Source organism: Pseudorasbora parva, chromosome 21, assembly GCF_024679245.1.
Source record: "Pseudorasbora parva isolate DD20220531a chromosome 21, ASM2467924v1, whole genome shotgun sequence".
NCBI classification, from domain to species: domain Eukaryota; kingdom Metazoa; phylum Chordata; class Actinopteri; order Cypriniformes; family Gobionidae; genus Pseudorasbora; species Pseudorasbora parva.
Genome location: NC_090192.1, coordinates 15025722 through 15036030, shown reverse-complemented (window position 1 = coordinate 15036030; position 10309 = coordinate 15025722). Strand labels below are relative to the sequence as shown.

The following is a 10309-nucleotide window of genomic DNA, read 5'->3' as shown; positions in this document are numbered from 1 at the left end:
AGGGGACTCGACTACGACTCGACCTGCTTGTTTGGTGTCCACCAGGGTTCAGATGGCAGCATTCACACTTAATTAAATTCACCGCACTAACAGAGCAATTGCACCACGGTTTTCTTTGATTGAGCTAAATATGCCAATTGTGGATGCTTAAAAGGTGTGTTCACCTGTTGAGATAATCACATTATACTGATAAAAATAATTTCACATTAGCATTTCACAGTCAATCTTGTGTAACAGTTTTATGTAATTTATGTGCTGAAATGTATTGAAATGGAAATCATAATTACGATACATTTTCAAACAAAAGCCTATTAGTGTGGACAATGCCTAATCAAAGGAGCTCACTAGATTTGGGAACAGAGCCCAGGTGTCTAAAACTACAAACATGTGAACTCTGACCTGGTGAAGCACACCAGCATTCAGAGCCCCACAATTCCTGTTAGTCCATACAAGCAGAGCAAGATGGCACCGAAGATGACATCGGCTCACAGGACGTAAGACTGACATACACAATAGAGCACCAGCAGCACTGTGGCCCCTATGGTGACCAGATTTAAACCAGTGTAGCCCTCGCTCTCCTGAAGGTTACCCCTGACCCCTGAGGAAGAGAGACTAACATGAGGCCAATGAATATGCTTTACTAAATGTTTTTTTAATAAACAAAAATAGGATCTTACCCCAGTGCACCCTCAGGACCTTCAAACCGGCCATGAGAAACAGCAGACACATGTCTACAGCGAGTCGGCCAACAGGGTAACTCAACACGAGGATGAAGAAATGTAATTCAAATTTGAATGTAAGGAATTATGAATATTAATTTAAATGAAAAGTAGTTCAGACAGGTCCACTTGAGTCAAAAACAGAAATTGACAAAAATAACAAAATTTTTGTTAACTTTTTTTTCTTCCATATTTTGCATACATTTACATTTGACGGAATGGCTCTGTTCTAAATTCCCCATCCTTTTCATGAGCTCCATGAAAAGCAACTTCCAGGGACAACCTTCCAAATTTCCAAATTAGGAAGTCATCGTAAATCCCCCATTTAGAACAGAACATGCATAAATGACACAATTGACATTGATTAAGTTAAATGGTAAATGGAGCGCTTTTAACAGACCCTATGGCCATCCAAAGCGCTTTACATCTTGCCTCACATTCACCCATTCATACACCGACGGCGATGTCAGCCATGTAAGGCGCCATCCAGCTCGTCGGGAGCAGCTGGGGTTAGGTGTCTTGCTCATGGACACCTCGACACTTGGTCAGGTGGAACTGGGGATCGAACCACCAACCTTTCGGTTTGTAGACAACCTACATGAACCACTGAACTATTGCCGCCTCAACGGTTAAGGAGGAGCTGGGTTAGAAAGCAGTGTGCATTGAAAGCAGCAAGCAGGTAGACTGAACTAAACCAAAATAAAGGCTACAGCATACTCCGCAAGAACAGAGAAAAAAGTTCTCGCTCCCAGGGCTGCAAGAACAAAATTACGTCATTTTGTTCTCGCAGCCCTGGTTTGGGAGTTCTCGCAGCTTGTTCTCGACACATCGCCTGAGCAGAACTTTTTTCTTGCGGGTGTCTGAGAACTATTGTGTGATTGGTCATACATTTAAATTGGCCTGGTTAATGCGGAGAAATGCAGATTATCGGCACCTGCTTTTCTCATGTAGTATGGAATGTACTGAATGTACACCTCGAGAAAACTAACAAATTTCTTTGTTCTTGCAGAGTATGTTCCAAGCTTAAGACGTCCTGTTTGAGAGTTGCCAATTGAGTGTATGGGAATTAGATCAGCTGATATGGGCGGGGTTGGAATCAGCTGATAGCCTAGCTTGACTACATGGCCTGCCTGCCTGACCTAACACAGATGCTTGATTTCATATAACTTTATGCTATAGGCTACACTTTTTGTCAAAACATGACATTTATATTAATGTTTTGAAAAAAAGTATTTTAAAGGGCTTTGAAGTTTGAAAATGTATTAGCCAAAAGAGAGACAGACATGGATGGATGGATAGTTTTTCCATACAGCACAGGAACCTCGACAGGCATATAATTAAGCCACATAAAAAACGTTAAATGTTTTAAATCACTACAAAACATTGCGAAAACATGCCGTATAATACGATGTATCAGTATCTATGGCAACAGAGCGGGTTCCCCGTCGCCAGGGTTTAGTATTTGCCGCCTCTGGAGTGACATCAGCGCAGGGCATGATTACATGTAATAGAGGATTTTATGTGGAGGTTTTTAAATTAAGGCCAGGCATTATATATTATAACACGATCCACCGGAACTGGGACCACCAGAACACAATCCACCGGCGCATGATCCACCGGAACTGGGACCACCAGAACACAATCCACCGGCACATGATCCACCGGAACTGGGACCACCAGAACACAATCCACCGGCGATCCACCGGAATCGGGATCACCTGCACTGGGATCATCGGCATTGACCACCAGAACAGGGACCAGCGGAACTAGATCCACTGGAACTGGGTCAACGGAACAAGGACCACTTGAACTAGATCCACCGGAACAGTGATCACCGGAACTGGGACCGCCGGAACACGAGCCACCAGAACAGGGATCACTGAACCATAATCCACCAGAACTGGGACCACCGGAACTGGGATCACCGGATGGATCCTCCTCCTTCTCATCAGAGGACTGGGGCCTCCACTGACTGTAGATGGAAGGGAACAGTCAGTGGGCTGGGATTCTGCTGGCCGGAGATGTTCTGGCTCACTAAGTTGGTAGATGCGGTAAACAAAGTCCCAGAGTCCCAGATGCCCCAGCTTCTCCATCTCCCCTGGACTGAGACGCATATCCAGACAGGTATTAAACACCTCCTTAAATTCCGCCTCTGTATAGACCATATGGCCACCCTTAGAACTTTGCCTTGCATGCATAGTAGGCATGGGACGAAATATCGTTTGACAAAATATTACGATACAAAACATGACGAAACGTATAGAGGTCGAAAAAAATGTATCGCGAAATAAAGATAGATGGCACTGCTGCATGATCTGCGTAGTATATAAATAATTTAGTGTATTATATGTGTGTTTATGTATATGGGGCAGACATACAGTCAATGGTAGCAGGCTGGCAGCATCATCTGCTGATCAAGCAGGGTAAAAAAACGAAATGAAAAAAAAAAATTATATCCGGTGAACGGTGCGGTACGTCGTCACGTCAAGACAGCATATGTTGCAACAACAACACTGCAGCGAGCTAACAAATATTAGCATTAGCACCAACTGCCTTGCCCCCAAACAGCCGACCATGGAGTCAAATGAGGTCGAAATTGAGGACGCTCCGCCTGGATACAAGTCATATGTCTGGCAGTATTTTGGCTTTCTCGTTAAAAAAGACAAAGACGGCAATAGAGTAACTGACAAGACTAAGACTGTATGTAAGCTATGCCATGCTGTCATTCCGTACACCACATCCAACACATTAAACATGAACCACCACCTTCAACATCACCATAAAAATGTGAAGACGGCCCGGAGAAAACGAGCCTACCGAAGGGACAGCTGACCATGAAACAAGCGCTGACACCAACTTTACCTCCGACAAGTCTGCGTGCAAAACAGATAACCAGGCTCATTGGCGAATTCATAGCGGAATCTTACGTAATCCCGGAAATTTACAATGAAACCAAACAAAGTGTGAATGAGTATCTAAAAAATGCAGACTGTGTCGCCCTGACCACAGCTGGACCTCGTGTGCAACACAGAGTTATATAACTATCACGGCAGAAATCATCAACGAGAAATGGGAGAGAAAAAGCTTTGTGTTGCAAACTCGTGAGCTAAGTGAAAGTTATACTGGTGTTAGCATAGCTCACGTGTTAAGAAATGCACTGAGAGAGTGGGAGCTAATGAGGCCACAAACAACCATTGCTTGTGTCACAGACAACGAGAGCAACATGGCCATTGCTGTTAGAGAGAGCGGTCTCTACCCTCACATCAAGTGCTTAGCGCATGTTTTGAATCTGGCCAGTAAGCGAGGCTTGGCTGTATCCCGTGTTGCGCGTCTCCTTGTTCGTGTGCGAAGAATAACTACATTCTTTCACAAGAGCACCACGGCCACCGCCTTCCTAACCAACAAGCAAACCCAGTTAGAGGTGCCTCGACATAAACTTATCACCGATGTCCAAACCAGGTGGAATAGCACACACGACATGCTGGCGCGCTACCTGGAGCAACAAGCAGCTGTCTCAGCTGCGCTGAGCTGCCCAGGAATCCGAAGGAATGCGAGAGAAATTGACACTCTGGATAACAGTGATATATCAGATGTAGAGGACATAGTGAAACTGCTTAAGCCACTGAAGACAGCCACAACAGTTGTCTGTGATGAAAAAGAGCCCACTGTTTCACTGATAATCCCACTGAAGTTCATGATCGAGCAAAGCATGTCACCAGACGAAAATGACACACAGACCATCGCCAACATGAAAAGCGTCATTCTACATGACATCTCGGACCGGTACTCTGGGGACTGTAATGACATGCTGCAGGAGTGCACTGCGCTTGAACCACGATTCCGAAGCCTGTCCCATTTGAATGATGAACAACGCGAGTCCGTCTATGCCCAAATACGTGAAAAAGCTTCAGCACTTCATAAGCAGCGCAACCAGGTAGGCTAACTTTTATTGGAAAAAAAGAGGTGCCCTGCGCGTGTGTGTAACTCTGTATGTGTAGGCCAGAGCACGAAAACGTATTTCTCATATTGTTTTTTTATTAGTCGATGAGAGAGAGAGAGAGAGAGAGAGAGAGAGAGAGAGAGAGAGAGAGAGAGAGAGAGTCTCTGTGTGCGTGTGTCTGTGAGAGAGGGAGGGAGTGAAAGGATTGAAGGACAGAAATGTTTGAGCTAGTTTTATTTTATTTTTTTCAGACCAGTGACATAGATGAAAGAGCCACTAGGGCCAGTGCTTCAACATCAGGGGCAGCAGCAGAGCAGGCCAGGGTCATGGTTGAGGCAGCACAGGGAGCGGAGCAGAGCAGAGCCAGGAAGAGCCAGTGGAAGGAAAAAGGCAGATGCAGGACGTGACACAGCCTCCCCCACCAAAAAAGACAGCGTTAGATGATCTCCTTGGGAGCTCCTACACTACTGTTGTTGAGACAGTGCAGTCCAGCCGAGGGATTGAAATGGAGATACTCTCCTACAGAAATGGAGATACTCTCCTACAGAAATGGGATTCCTATCCCACTCAACCGTATTCCACTTGAGTGGTGGAAAGTTAATGCATATGCTTACCCCATACTTGCCCCCCTGGCCAAAGCCTACCTTTGCATTCCTGCTACGTCAGTGCCCAGTGAGCATATCTTTTCCACAGCAGGAGACATTGTGTCGACTCAAAGATCCCTGATTACACCAGAACATGTTGATATGTTATAACCCTGGCATATCGAGGTGCATCGTATCGTGAGTTTAAGTGTATCGTCCCATCCCTAATGCATAGGGCCTGTGCAATGGAAAGCTTGAACGCCAGTAAGTCCTTCTGCTTCTTCCGTGGAACATTCATACTGTCACAATTACGCCGATAGAGCAACCAGCCATTGACAACTACCATGTCCACGAAGTGAAAGAAGAATCGGTGGTAATACTTCTTAGACCTGATGTGGATGCGGTAGTAGGCGATTAGGGCATCAAGCGCATCAACACCCCCCATGAACTTATTATAGAAGGTAATGATGCTAGGACATTCCACAGACACTTTCCTCGTTTGCTTTCTGTCCCATCTCTCTATGAAGGAAACATGCTGGGCACTTGCAAAAGTGCTGGCAACAAATCACCCCTCTGTTGTCAAACCATTTGACAGCCTTAACCTCCACATGGTCAACAACAGCCTGTTGCTTCTCAAATGTCCCTCTTCCCTTCTTTTTTAGCTTTTTGTCTTCGCTGAAACTGCAGTATCGCAGGCGATTTTGCTCCACAGTGCCAAGGGCTGGTATCCCCCTATTTGCAAGAGCTACAAACAAATCGAGCGAGGAAAACCAATTATCAAAGTACAGCAGGTGGTTGACAGAGCCTTCAGTAACTTGTGCAAATTTTAGCACGACGTTCCCGCTTGTCCCTATGTCTTGTGAACTTGGTGGAGGATCAGATTTCCCTACATAAACATCAAATGAGTGCACTTTTGTGTCACACAAAACAAAGGTTTTGTATCCCCGTTTGTACGTTTTTTTGGGGATGTACTGTTTTAGAACAGATCTGCCTTTGAATGGCACCATTTGTTCGTCAATAGCATCTGATCTTGAGGCAGAGCTTGGAATTTTGGGAGTAGGGAATCAATTAGTGGCATAATTTTGAACAGCCTGTCACTGTTGTTGGGTGCCAATTTGTCATTTAAATTAAGAAAATGTTTAATTTCTTTCCACCTGCCGCAGGGCATCACATCAGCCACCTGCTCTGCACGACATGCATTAGACCAGTAGATCATAGAGCGAGGTAAGCGGATAACACTCATGTACAAAACAGTTCCAATGAACTGCTCCAATTCTTTCTGATCTAATTTCAAGGCAGGGTTTGGATTTTCTTGTGTGCTGTACAGATTGCTCTGATTGACAATAAGATCCAAAAATTCAGTGTCAAAAAAATCAACAGGCTATTTGATTGTGTCACTGTCTGGCAGAGCACCTTCCTACACTGGCACTTTTTTTGTAGAGCTCTGAGTCTGTTTTACCGTCTTCCACGCCACTTTGTCTTTGTTTTGTCTCTTTTGTGTCTTTCTTGCAACTTGGGCACTGTTGCTCTCTTAATCCCCTGGCTCGGGAACATATTCGCCATTGCCTAATAAGCCTAATGCTAATACTAGGCTTACTGTCGCTAATATCCTACAAAGCTAAATATTACAATAACTTCAAAAACACTTGTCACACATTTTTTTAACTCATTACGTCGAGTGTATAAGCACACAATAAGCAGGTGAGTATTTTTATTTTAGCACAACTTACCTTATATACACCTCAGGATCAAACTTTCCCGCCTCATATCCATAACTTCGCGACCGGAGTAATCCTCGTGCGTAAACAGGAAATAAGTCTGTCACTTTGCGGTCTCACTAGAAACAAGTGCTTGTCGAAGGTTCCTAGGTCCGTAGCAAATATGCACTAACCGGCATTGGGGGAATGCAGACGCTATCTCATCTGGTTGATTGAGTCAAACGATTTGTCGCATATTTATGACAGTGGGCGTTAAGGGGTAATGACTCACCGTAATGTTGTTCCACGTAATACCTTCATTCATCTTTGTAACACAGTTTAAGATATTTTATATTTAGTCCGACAGCGTATCTATGTGTAGGCACACTATACTGTCCATGTCCAGAAAGGGACTAAAAACATCATCAAAGTAGTCCATATGTGACATCTGTTTGTTAGTTAGAATCTCTTGAAGCATTGAAAATACATTTTGGTTAAAAAATAACAAAAACTACAACTTTATTCAGCATTGTCTTCACTTCTGTTTTTGTTTTCAAACCTTAAATAAAGATTCAAAAGTCACAAATCAACATATTGATTCATGATTCGGATCGCCAATGTCACATTTCAGCAATTTGGCAGTTTGACATGCGATCCGAATCATGAATCAATAAGCTGATTCATGACCATTTGTCATTAATGACATAAACTGTGTCTCATTTTGTAAAATTTCGAAGGCTGCGTCCTCCGGAGGACACGTCCTGTGTAGGATGCAGTATACGAAGTGTCCTCAATCAGAATTAAACGAGACGTCCTTTGTAGGACACACAGGCAGGAAGTGTCACGTTGCTATGCCAACACATCAGCCTCGTTGCACTCTCACTCCAGTTATATGAATGAAAATTATTTATAACTTGAAAATTACTATGAAATTTTTCTTGTCTTGACACCAATGTACTGTTCTAAACGTTTAAAATGCACTAAAGCATTGTAATCCTGTTAACCACAACTATCTGCTTGAGGTAATAGAGCTTAAAAATAAAAACAAGCTTGAACTTACATTTTAAACACCACACCTACGCCCGCATGCATATCTGGCAGTGGTGCCGTTTTTTCATATAATATAAAAAATATATATATGACGGTTGTTTACGGCGACGCAAAGAATTATGGGTTATCTCCAGCCGTGAAGGCTACACCTCATGCACACTCCGAAATCCTGTGAAAGAAGGACGCATTCGAAGGCCGCATTTGGAGAGTCCTACTCACTTTTTTGAAATGAGACGGCCTTATGACGTATGCCCCCTTCAAATGCGACCTCCGGAGGACGCAGCCTTCTGAAATGAGACACAGCTATAAATTAAATTTAACTAACTCTGAACTAACCCTGGCTGGCCCATTCAAGAGCAGTCACAGTCACTGAGTTGTTGTGAAGCCACTCCTTCGTTACTTTAGCTGTGTGCTTAGGGTCATTGTCTTATTGGAAGGTGAACCTTTGGCCCAGTCTGAGGTCTTGAGCACTCTGGAAAAGGTTTTCATTCAGGATATCCATGTACTTGGCCACAGTCATCTTTCCCTTGATTGCAACCAGTTGTTCTGTCTCTGCAGCTGAAAAACAAGTGGCATGTTATCTGTACGCATTTTGAGCTATCCGCGTGTATGTCTATGCTGAAACGAACCATTGTTCGTGTGTGTGATTCCGCGTGTATGTCTATGCCGAAATGAACCATTATGTGTGTGTGTGTGTCCACAATAAAAATGTTTTTATAAACATACTAAATTGTGTTTTTTTGAAAATGTAAAAACGCAGAATGTTTCTTGTGATGGGTAGGTTTAGGGATCAGGATTCGGTGTAGGCAGTCGTTATTGTAATTGACATGGCCAAATTAAATGTTTAGAATCAGTTGCAGGGCATTTCCGCTGAACTGGTTTGGGGGGGAAAATCATGCATATGACATCATACCCATGTGCCTTGAGAAACTCCAATAGGCGTTCTTGTTTCATGACGGGAACCCCCAAGCCGCAGCTGGACCCTTCTCTGTTTTTTAGCAAACTTTCATGTGTCTTGCACTGAGGAGAATCTTCTGTCAGACCACTCTGCCATAAAGCCCCGAATGGTGGATGGCTGCTGGAAGGGGTATCTAGGAAGGGTTCTGGTCATCCCAAATGTCTTCACTGTGCTCTTAGGAACCTCAAGTGCAGCAGAATTTTTTTTTGTAACCGTGGCCAGATCTGTGCCTTGCCACAATTCTGTCTCTGAGCTCTTCAGGTAGTTCCTTTGAACTCATGATTCTCATTTGCTCTGACATGCACTGTGAGCTGTAAGGTCATATATAGACAGTGGTGTTGCTTTCTTAATCAAGTCTAATCAGTATTATCAAACACAGCTGGACTCAAATAAAGGTGTAGAACCATATCAAGGAGGATCAGAAGAAATGAACAGCACTTAAGTTACATATATGAGTGTCACAGCAAAGGGTCTGAATACTTAGACACAATACTTGCCACATTCCTAAACTCCATCGCCATCTAAAGTACATTTCCCTACACAATCATATCCTATATTTAGTCACTGTGGGGGTATGTCAGAGCTCGAGTTGAAGCTGTTTTTGTGTCTGTTCACATCTGGATGTCTGAGGAGGCAGACAAGGTTCATCTACCCAAGGAGTTCCTGGATTATCCAGACACATAAGGAGTAACTGACAAAGCTGTGTTGCCAAACATCATCCTCTCGTCTTCTCCACTTACAAGTCCCTTAACTGGCTTGTCACCACATGCAGTCACATTTTTGTCATATGCAGGATTTGTCAGTGAAAAGGAGCTTTTGAAGCAGTCTGGGGTTATGGCGTTGCTAAAATCTAGAATGGCAGTTATGGTTGACAAAGGTTTTCTTGTTGATGAATGTGTGACCTTGCAAAGTTTTCAGACCTGCTTACCTGTCAAAGAGTGAACAGATGTCTGGGAATGAGGTAATGCAGACTCTTGGCTGAGAGTTTGGCTGAGGGTCCATGTTGAGCATTTCATCTACAGGGTTAAGCAATAAAATGTATGAGGACTCAGTCATCCCTCTTTCTTGCAGGGGGGCATCAACCAGCTATACACTGTTACTTGATTTCATGTATATATATATATATATATAGCATCAGTCAGTCGCTAGAGCACCTCTTGAGATCAGGGGAGTGAGGTTTACATGCACAGCTCTTACTGGCCTACAACAGTTACATTATATAAACATTTAAAAAAATTGCCTGCACTGTGATTTAGCCTGTCTTTGTACAGATGTAAAACCAAAACAATTCCAGGTTACAGGGAGCTCAGTCAAGTCAAGTCAGCTTTATTTATAGTGCATTGTAAAATACAGATTTTTTT

At 43.5% G+C, this 10309-nt stretch overlaps 1 pseudogene; it reads right to left on the bottom strand.

Moving 5' to 3' along the window:
- Positions 1-5031: 5031 nt before the first annotated feature.
- Positions 5032-9950, bottom strand: LOC137056540 (piggyBac transposable element-derived protein 2-like; annotated as a pseudogene).
- Positions 9951-10309: the final 359 nt, after the last annotated feature.